Below are 11175 nucleotides of genomic sequence, written 5' to 3' on the forward strand. Positions count from 1 at the left end.
CTGAGGGGAATACAGACAGAAGAAGGTACCCAACCTCTTGACAAACATTAAGCACTCTCCCTCTAGCATCCCATTGTTTGGCAGCATTACAACAGACCCTAGTGTCATGACTTGTGAAAACAACTGAAAAAGAAGCCTCCCAAAAAAAGCACCAAAGTGCAGCAGAAAGGGCGAAGGATTGGGCAGTGTGTAGTTTTCATGGCTTATCAAACTGGCACCTCACGTCACCAGTCTGAAGGAGGACACAGAAATGGGACCAGCAAAAATATTAAACACGCACAGAGATAAAAGTAACACTGAACAGGTTTGGGGGTTGTTTTTTTGGAGCATATGTTCAATACCCGTGTGAAAGCAAAGGCTGAGGAGTTAAGAAGCTTTCCATAATCATTCCCCTCCAGGATTCTTAGGGAAGGGAGAGGAAACTTCCAGCTCCTTAAACCACTGGAGTAATGACCACAAAAAGACTGGTCTTTCCTGGCACATTCACCCTCAGCTGAGCTGGGATTTTGCAAAGGATTTCTTCTAGCCTGTTCGTATTTTCTGTTGTTATAAGAGATTCCAATTTTTCCTGCCAGAAACTGCAAGCCTTATTTGGAAAACAACCCAAGTATGCTCCAAAGAGTGTGTGCTGTAATTTTATTTCCTGTTAAATATAACTCCAGATTTCTAAAACTGTACAAATAAGCACCCTTTTCGTACCCTGGGTGCTTATCCCGCACACTGAAGTCAGAGAACACAACAAAAGAACTAACCCTCAAAGCATCCATTTCAGCACATCCCTCGATAGCAGCATGAAGAGAAAAGGGCTCAGGGAATACTTTGCATCACACTAGAAAAAGAAGTGGAAGAGGATTCAGGATGCAGGGCACTTGTATGCCAAAGAGTACTGGGGTTCTCAGCCAAAGCAAGCAAAATGCATGTCTGAGCTCTAAAGCTATTGCTGTGGCTCACTCTTTCATCTTCCAATAAAATGTTTGCATTTCTACAGGAAAAATCTCTATTAAATTGAAGGGTCAAATGATACAGATCTTCCTGCTAAGAGAATAAAAAAAGACTTTCATCATAAGAAATTACCAAATGTGAGTCCACATTGCTTATGTCTCAGTGACTCTGAGACCAGTTTTTACTTATCTGCCATGAAGAAGGAAACTTCCAGGGATATGCAAATTAGACATCTATCTTCCCCGTTCACACGCCAGCACTGGGAAGAAACTATTCCGTAGGCTAAATTCTTCCCCGTGGCTGTACTTAATGCAACCTCACCATCTTCAGAGGCCCACTGTAAATACCCAAGCAGAGAACTACAGACAGAAAGAAAAGTCTACCCAGGCCTAGACACTAATCCCAAATCCAACCATTTAGTGATGTTGTGAAGAAGGGAGGCTGGTAGAATGAAGACGAGTGTTTGTCTCACATGGGACCTGGGTGGTATAAATACAGGGTCCCAGGTGGGTGCAACACAACTTGCCTTTCTCCTGGTAAGGTTGTTTATTGAGGTAACAGGTTGTTTATTAAGTTAAGATTGTTTATGCAACCATCAGCTAGCAAAGAAGATATACACTGCCCTTCCTAGCCTATCACGGGATGCTGGGGCACGCAGAACAGGTAGAAAGGACAGGAGCAACTTACTGGTGTGGACAAGTGTGAACAAGGAGCTTCAGGCCTTCTGATTGCAGAGGGAGGAAAAGCTGCTGGTTTTACACAGGGACACTGTGAGAAAATGAGATTTAATGCAAAAAAACCAGTCAAGAGACTCAAGCTCTACTTAGATTTGCTGCCGATTTCGTGAATTGGCCAGTGAAATCCTCTTGGTTGCCCTGGCTGTGCACACACAGCCTCTTGATTTACTCTGTGGACTCGTTATTTCATCTCAGGTTGTTTAGAATGCTGTGATCCTTGGATGCCAGGTGCTATGACAAAATAAATGCCTTTTCAGAGATGAGGAACAGAGTCAATAGACAGTTTAATGAATTCAATCCAAAAGCAAAGCAAAAGGAAGCCACAGAGGACAGGTCAGACTCCGCCCTTCCACTTTTGCTGGGAGAGAAATCTGATTTAACATAAACTCAGCTTTCAAGGAGAAGCTGCAAAGGAGTAGAAACAAACTTCAGGTGCTTGGCCTTGGGGAGCCAATAAACACTTTCATGAGAAATAAACATGAGGGATAAAGTATCTTCCAGTTTCACAGTAAAGAAAAACACTGTCTCGACTCAAAAATGGAAAAAGAGATTCAGAAAACAAAGATTCCAAATACATTGCCTGGATCACAGAAATTCAGAATATCTGGCAACAGGCTTGAGGGCTGAGTCTCTCGGGCCTCTACTCCAACCTCCTGCTCAAAACAGAGTCAGACCAGCGTGTTCAGGGCTTTCCTCACTCAGCTCTTGAAAACCTTCAGAGCTACACAAACTTTCTGTCCAACACCTGATTATCCTTACAGTGAAAAGAGGTTTCTTACATGCAGTTAGAACCTTTAATTTCAATGTTGGCTCTTCATGATGATCTGAACTTGCTTTTAAGTTTAAGTTACCAGCACACTGTGTGCTTATCATACCCAGGTACTTTCAGAGTGGTGCTGCAGCACTGCTCTCTGTTCACAACCTACACTGCAGAAGAACAAAAATTTTCAACGAGTAACAAGCTGAGAGGCACTTCCCAAAGCCTGCTAAGTATCCCAGTTACCTAAGAAGAGAGGATTTTGGAGATACTGTAGAACAGAGCAGGCACTATTTTCTTTCTGCTCTTCAAAAGGAAAAACTTTCACTTCACCCTCCTCTGGCTACTGGGTTGGAGTTCTTTTGTTTACCTTTCAGTGTCTCCTGTTCCCTCTCCAATGGCCACTGCACTTTAAATGAACACGTGGCAACTTTTAATATTTTTTTTTTTTTAAAAGAGATGCTGCCAGCAGTTCTCATGCACTATACATCACCTAACTTGAAAAGGCAAGGGGCTTGCAAGCCCCAAACTTACCTTTTTTCACATTACATTTTCTAGATATATGACAGTTAAAGTTGACTGTGTCCCTTAGCTTGAACCTGTCACCCTCCTCTAGGTACTCTGAAGCTCATGTTTTGCAGGGCAGAATTTAAGGACTTGCTTACAGCAGTGTATGAAGACGACAACAACCACTTCTTTTCATGTCAATTAGGTAAGTACATACAGCAAAAAAAAAAAAAAGGGAAGAAAATTGGCAAACCAAATGAGACCTCCCTAATGCCATTTTTCAGGGGGGCAATGGAAAAATTGCGACTTAAGCAAAAGTGTAAACAGACATTTGGTTTTGTCTGCTTTGTTTGGCTTTCAGTTCTTCATGATCTTGCTTAGCTACTTTGAAACCAGGTATTGTACAGAAAAACCTAAGCAAAGTTGTTCAAGGCTCCTTGAAATACTTTAAAGATTCCTCAGTTTCTAATGTTTGTTGGATAACGAAGACTCAAGAGAACGCTGAAGCTCCATTTCTATAAACTTTCTATGCACTCTGGTATGTTTTGCTCTGAGTTCCAGTTCCCCAAGTCACATGGCTTCACAAGACTCTCTAATTCTGTAAATTTTGTTTTTCTTTATTTCTACCTTTCAGCTGCAACAAGCAGTTTGAAATCACACATCAGAAAAGACAGCATTATTATGACAAACAAAACCCTCAAAAGAGTAAATCCTGAAACTTGCAGGGAGGCTAGAGCTTTGTTTGGAGAGGGAAGGAACTATTTCAAATTGAAAAAAAAAAATAAATCTTCGGTTTGGCAATAATTCCTCTGAAAAGGCATTAAAGTAAATACCTGATTCCAACTGCCACTTTGGAAAAGCAATGCTGGGACCCTCACTATTTAAGCAGTGCCTTCCCTTTGTCCTATTCATAGCACATGCAACAGGGGCTCAGCACATTCACAGACAAGCACTAATTCCTAATCTCTACTAGGCCAAGCAAAAGGCTCTTCATGTGTTAGACAGAATTACATCACAGTGATCTAAACTGACAGTGAAAAAACCAGACAGTCTTCCCTTCCAAATCTCCAAGGCCACTCTAAGCCTGCTATGAAAGAAGAGAGAGAGAGATAGCGAGAACTCAGAGTAAAACTATTTCCCCTAATTGTTACAAATAATATTATTTTACGCTTAAACCTCCTTTTCATAACTGAATCGTTCCCAGTTCCACCCTGCTCATCTTTGGGCTGAATTGGAATGGTATGTGGGCCATTTTAGGTACAATTTTTCGGTTTGATACCTCATGTTGCCCACTCCTCCACTCACCTCGTTATTTTCTTTTGGATTAACACAGAGTGGTGTCCTGAGCAAGAGGAGTTTTCAAACACAACAGAGAGGTTTCTCAAATTTGCAAGAACTTCTAACCTTCTGTAAATATTCATTGCTTGCTCTCATTTTACCCACAATTATGCAGCAAGCAGCAGAGCCGTCAACTCAGGATTTTAATTTCATGGAACTATAAGAGCAGGTGTAGAACTTGACTTTTAAGTTTCCTCAATGCTACATAGCCAGCCCTACTTTTAAGCAACAGTCATATACCTACAACTTGCTATTCTCCAGACATTCCAAGGGTCCTTGTAAGCCCAAACACCTAAACCCCAGCAGGCTGTATCAGCTGCTGAAGCATTCATTTTGAAAACAAAGGCATATACACTAACAGGCCAACCATAATATATCCCCCACTCTCACCCTGCCTGCTCTGGGAGTTGCTCTTTTCAGCTTTCCTTTCAACTGCTCCAGCACAGGTTTACATTCAGCTTTATCACTTGCACAGAGATAACAGCAATCTTACTTTCTACTGTGCAATGGAAACAGCTGGGGCCTGGTTTGCAAAGAGCAGAGCCCTGCTCTCCTCTCTGGGAAGGGCAGGGGAGGTCAGGCAGCCTACACCACCTCCAGTGCCCACTGGAGACACATAAATGCCACCCAACTTCCAGGGAGAGCAGCAACAAGTCCATTTCAATTGCTCCTGCCCTCCTGCCCCACTGGGGTTTTCCCTGGCTTTGCCTCTGTCCCTGCCAATGGGGAAATCTTGTTCCTGCTATACAGCTTGCCTTAGTCTTTGTTTGTCACTCATCTTTGGCAAGTGTCCAGTTTATTTGGTGAAACATCCAGTTTGATTCTCAGTGCCAGAAATGCAGAGAGAGACAGAAACACAAGACCAGCAACAAGCAGAAGAAAACCAGCAAGTGGTGCTCCTGCTCCCTAATAGAACACTGGCCATCAAGGCAGTCTGTGTTCCTCTGAAAAAGGAGGTTGCTGACTTTTCAGACTGACTGCAAAACCTTTAAAATACCATTCAACCAAAACTAGCATGGGTGGGGAAACGGGACAGGGGAGTGATGCCCAATACCCTAAACCAAGCCTGATATTTGAATGATGTAAGAAGATTATTCCAGTTATCCAATCCCCAATGAAAAATATGCCAGAGGTTAGCTTTATGAAAATCAGCTACGCCTGCCTCATGCTACTTACTGTGAGATATGATACTGTAACCTTCCTTTAAAACTAGAGTCCTGATACATACCTCACCCCCTGGCCTGTGTAGGGGTCAGATGGCACTTCATGGGCTTTGACAGAGATCTCAACAAGCAACTATCACCTAATAACACAGGGAGAAAGCTGGGTCCTGCACCCTCCAAACCGACAGCAATAGCCAAAACACAACAGAGTTTCAAGTCCTTCCTCCTTAAAATCCAGTTTGTTACTGGGATGTTGCCAAATTCACAGCTACAGCACACAAGTATTGACTGTCATATCGTCAGCACTCCCAGAAACTCTCATTCACAGGTATTTCTCATGCAGGTGAAAGGTGTGCTGTACACACAAGTTGTATGTGTGGATGCTTCTACCAGACAGGAAAGTGTGCTGACGTACGTTTATAAGCAAGTCCTTTGTGGAAATCTGCTTCTTGGTTTTGCTTTGTTTGCTTGTTCTGGTGTTGGCTTTTTTTTTTTTTAGGGGGTTGGTGGTGGAGGGAGGGATGGGTGTGTTTCTTTTCTCCCATTAATGCTAAACAAATCTATCCATTCCATCCCCAAACTTCTCCCAAATGGTTCTCTCTCTAAACACTGAAAGATCTTCAGTAAAGACAGCAAAACTGTTGCTGGAAAACAGTTCCAGACACTGTGCTGTAAGGGAATCTGGTACTACTTCCATTTTGCATCAACAAGGAAATCCATTTTATTTTGCAATTAAATTAAATAATGTCATTTAAGGGAGGTTGCATAAACATTACTGTGCTACTCAACCCCCTCAAAGGCAAAACTTTTCCTGTGATTCATCATTTCTTGGTATCTTACAGCTACTGAACCAATCCCTTCCCTTCTTCCAGTGCTGTTTTTCCACTGAAGTTAAGCTCATTATGATTTCCTCTAACCGAGCCTTTTGTGGTCCATCTTTTCTCTCAGGTCTCTCCCTGCTTTTTTCTGTCCGCTGCTTTGCAAGGGCCTCTTTTGTGCCTCTAGCTGGACACAGCTCCTTGCTCCAACCCCTGCTCCTCACAAAAGAGTAACATGCTTCCCGTGCTGCCTCAGCAACACAGCCAGCTCCCAGAGCCAGGCAGCTGTGGCCAAGGTCAGCCCTCTGCACCCGCAGGAAGTACTTCGATGTACTTAACTTACTTACATGCTAATTTATCTAGTAATAATTTGCAAAATATTACTAGATATTTTCGAGGCTTGAAAGATCTACCAGATGCATGATTCAGCAACATTAAACCAGTTGTGAGAGACAAATGATGTCTACCAGCAGGATCAAAGAAAAGTATCTGTATTATAGAGCAGCTGCTAAAAAGGATCCCTGTATTTTTGTGAGATTGCTGGGAAAATACCAGAGCTTGTGTAGGTAGAAACACCAAAGACCACCTAAATGAAGTAAAAACGAACCATTTCAGCTTTAATATAAGTTTCTTATCAAACAAAATAAACCCAGAACACTCATCATTGCCCAACTACTTCTTGTTATAATTAAAACCTTAAACACATAAAGCCTCCAGCAACTCAGTCTTCTATACACATAAAATATGCTCAATAAAGAAGCCTTTCCACCCTTGCTTTGGCTGGAAATTGTCCTCCTCATTTATTGACACACCTTTTTTCAAAATGACTCTGATTCCCTTTCACTGAAGTCACATCATGAGAGCTAAGGGGCAACATGAGTTCATGGAAGGAAGATGGGGAAAAAGGTCACTAGAATCATTAGGCATGCAGGACTTTTCCACTTAAGATGGGAATGCAAATCACAAGATTTTAATAGCAGATTTTTAGGACATAAACAGTCTTTCTTTTAAAGCTAAAGGACAGATAAATATAAAGCCACATGCTGAAATTTTTCAGGTGTAATCCCACATCCAGGATAAACCTGTAATCCAGAATTATTATTCTAAAACTAGAAAATTCTAAAATAGAAAGAGCTCTTGAAACAAGCCCGAGATTCTTGCCTTAATGACCAGCCTAGCACGAGCACCTGGGGGCCAGAGACCAGCTCCTGGTGTCCCCTGAGTCCTCTGCAACCCCTTCCCCATAGAGGCCCTACTGCCCAGGGCCCTCCCTCCCACTCCAAATGCACACAGCCCACAGTCAACACCACAGCCCCCTGGCAACACAGACTCTGCAGGAATGCTTCTAGACCAAACACCCAGAAAAAACAGTAAGTAAAATAAAAAAAAAAAGCATCAGCAAAGCAAAGCTCACCAAGCTACACAACAGCATTCTCCTTTCAAGAGTCAGGTAATTAGGAAGAGAGGCCTAATCCTGCATCTGGGTTTTACTTTCCTATCTCTTCTTTATCTGTTTTCATATTTTAATACAAATAACACCTACTTACTTCCTGCGCAGACCCACGTTGCAAAAGTTCTGTAGGCTCTGGGCCTCTCAGTAACGTGCTCTTGGACGAGTCAGACTCATTACCCCCTGGATGAACATGCCTTTCTCAGCCTGCTTTAAAAATCCCCATTGCAACTTCATCAGCGGTGCACAGAATCCCAGAATCACAGACTGTTTGGGGTTGGAAGGGACCTTAAACACCGCCCAGTTCCGCCCCCTTCCACTAGACCAGGTTGTGCCAAGCCCCATCCAACCTGGCCTTGAACACTTCCTAGGATGGGGTAGCCACAACTACTCTGTGTATCTTGGTCAAGACTGTAACAGCATTGCCATAAGGGTCCAAAACACCCATGGGGACACCCGACAGTCTTGCCATTTCACTTTAAGTTTCATTTTATAAGCTCCACACAGGATAGGCCTGAGGGTTTCCTTCTGTAGAATTCTTGAATACAAAACAAAGCTGAATCATTGTCAAACGACTTTTTTTAAAAGAGAAAAAACATTTTCACAGAGATCTGATGCTCTACAGAAATCCACGGCTCAAATTGTCAAAATCCTCCCAGTCACGGTAAATGAACCATTCATTCATCAGGGGAGGTTTGGATTGGATATTGTGAGAGATTTCTTTCCTGAAGGAGTGGTCAGGCACTGGCATAGGCTGCCCATCAGTCACCATCCCTGGAAATGTTCAAGAGATGTGTGGATGAGGCACCTGGGAACATGGGTTAGTGGTGAACACAGCAGTGCTGGGTTAACGGTTGGACTTTTCCATCCTAAATGATTCTATGATTCTTACCACACACCCATGTTCAGTTTGAACATTCTGGACTGGCCCCAGTGCCACTGCTGACTATTCTGACCATCTGACTGGTAGTGATTGGGGGAATCACCCAAATTTTCACAGCAGCACAATCCTAAGTGCATTTGTACTTAAGCTTAGTAAGCTTCTATACACTAAGAGAAGACTATGTTTTGGGAAAGGCTTTATCACCTGAAATACTGTAACCAGTAAAACATCCCAATTTCCCTCAAAAAGGTGCAAACTGTGCAAGCTGACTTGTCTGGGATGGCTCTCACTCAGATAACAGCTATGAAAGCCAGTGCTACAGAGCTCTCTTCTAACAGACAATACCGTCTTCAGAGGCAGCCTAATGTCAATAGAAAAAGACCAGCTACTTCACTAGGAACTGCCCTTACCTAGAAAAACCGAGTTACTATTGTTACCATTATGCTATGCAACATAATGACAGTGCCATGATCCAATTCCAGTTGAAGGGAAAAGTAGGGAACATAACCTTTAAAATCATAAGAAGGAATGTCATATTTTTTCTCCTTTTCGAGTAAAACTGGGGGAGACCAGAGAAAGGAGACAATAAGAAATCAGCTTAACTTGCAAGGAAGGAAACAGGAGTATGTGTCACACTACCAGGAGTGAAAACACCAGGATGATTTATATAGGACAAACATGGAGCAATCTTTAACAGCTTCTCAGAAGCTACTTAGAAAACTTGCTTTGAGAATGATCTGGGCTTCCTGTACTTTGCCACAATGGCAAAGCTGAGGCTGGCTGGTTACACTGCCTCTGCAACTCCAGTTACACAATGCCAGGTACTGTTACCTCCACACCTAGTGGGAGCTTTTCCTATGCCTGTCATTCTGATCCATAAAAAACAATACTACTGTGGACTTTTATGAAGAAGGTTGGGATTTTCTTCTTGTGGATGGCTCTGTCTGTGATTTGGGCCATGCTGTATGAAAATCCAAGTACAAACAGGAAGACTGTTTTTTTCTAACAGCTTAAATCTAAACAAGCAAGGGGTTAGAGAACAGGGAGCTTTAGTAGTCACACAGCTACATATTAGGTTACTGCTTCCTTTCCTGCCTCACCTTTGATGTATATTCCTCTACCACAGGGAGGGATATCCAACCCACCTATGAAACTACATGAAATGCCACCTCCAAGTCAAGTTTGGAGGAAAAAGAAAAGAAACCCAAACCACACTACTATCTGTCTTCTAAATGAAGACAGTTGTCTAGCATTTGGATAGCAACAGTAGGAAAAATGGAGACTCAATCATGAGGCAGCAGCTTTGCTCGTCTTACTGAACAGAAATCCTGCGATAAAGCAACACAGCACATATCAGTGTGCAGATTTTTCTCTGTCATTACACAGCACCATAGGAAAATTCCTTCAAACTCCTTGGGACTGAATGTCACTAATCTTCACTTCCCAGACACAGAGTTAAAAATCTGGATTCAAATACTAAACTTAGAACTGTGAATTCAAGGCCCTTGGCTCACCACTTACGAGTGAACTGCTGTCTCTATTACCAACATTTCCAGCATGATCTGCTCTCTTGCTTCTCTTTTAGTGGAAAGACCTATTCGTGCCAATTGGGAATCCTCCCCTACTGCCTGGGGAAGGCCAGCATAGGAAGCATTACTTATCATGTGTCACGTTGCTCCAGCTATAGCTCAAGAATCATCAACACCCCGTGCTTAACCCTCTTCGGCGCTGCTGGATCATCCTGGTCTATAAATAACCCCCAATAAGGGCTGCAGTCCTATTGAGCAGGTCAGCAGAGGCAGAATTTCCCCTCTATCATGCACAGAGGCGGCTGGCGCTACCTGCAGTGCCACAGGTGAGGCCAAAACCCTCCCGCAGCGCGGCCCATGGCGCAGCCTCAGCTTTCGGGCCCACGGGCGGTGGGAAAGGAGACTACAGCACTCTGAGAGCCCACAGCAGTCCGGCACAGGGCCGCCAGCGGCCGAAGGAGAGGGGAAGGCGACCACCTCCCCAGCCGCGTCCCCTCAGTGGCGAGGCGGGCCCACCCACCACAGGGAAGGGAAGCGGGACATGACTCATGGCTTTTGTCGGCTCCTGGCTGGCGCCGGAGCGCTCCCCGCCGCCGAGGCGGCGCTCACAGCGGAGCGGGACCTCGGGTGGCGGAGCGGGTCCCCGGGGCGGCCCCCGCGCCCCGGCCCGGCCCGTTGCGGTGCAGGGGGCGCCGGCGGCACGTGGCCCGCGGTGCGCCAATGGGAGCGGCCGCGACCATAGAGCGGGGCCGGGCGCCCGCCAGACATCCCGCCCGCAGCCCGTCTCGCTGGTGCCGCCATCTTGCTGCAGGCGGCGGAACGCGTCCGGCCGCAGCGCCGGGCCCGCGCCCTCCTCCCGCTTACCTGAGGCGCTCCCGCCCCCGCCCTCCCGCGCGGCCGGCGCCGGGCCCGGCGTTACCTCTGGTCGGCCCGCAGCGAAGCCTATGCTGGGTACAAGGCCGAGGGCCCGGCCGCCATCTTGGTGCAGCAGAGGGATGTGCGTGACCTACAACATGCGGGCGGCCCCGCCCCGTCCCCGCGGGTTGCTATG

General features: G+C 44.9%; 1 protein-coding gene across 1 annotated transcript in view; it reads right to left on the minus strand.

Annotated features, from left to right (window-relative positions):
* HDLBP (high density lipoprotein binding protein) overlaps positions 1-11161 on the minus strand; it is a 39184-nt gene extending 28023 nt beyond the window's left edge. The window contains exon 1 of the mRNA XM_017826255.1: positions 11044-11161. The gene's annotated coding sequence lies outside the window, so the exon portion shown is untranslated. The remainder of the gene's footprint in view (positions 1-11043) is intronic.
* Positions 11162-11175: the final 14 nt, after the last annotated feature.

The sequence above is a fragment of the Lepidothrix coronata genome, unplaced genomic scaffold (genome assembly GCF_001604755.1).
Source record: "Lepidothrix coronata isolate B3197 unplaced genomic scaffold, Lepidothrix_coronata-1.0 Scaffold125, whole genome shotgun sequence".
Taxonomy (NCBI): domain Eukaryota; kingdom Metazoa; phylum Chordata; class Aves; order Passeriformes; family Pipridae; genus Lepidothrix; species Lepidothrix coronata.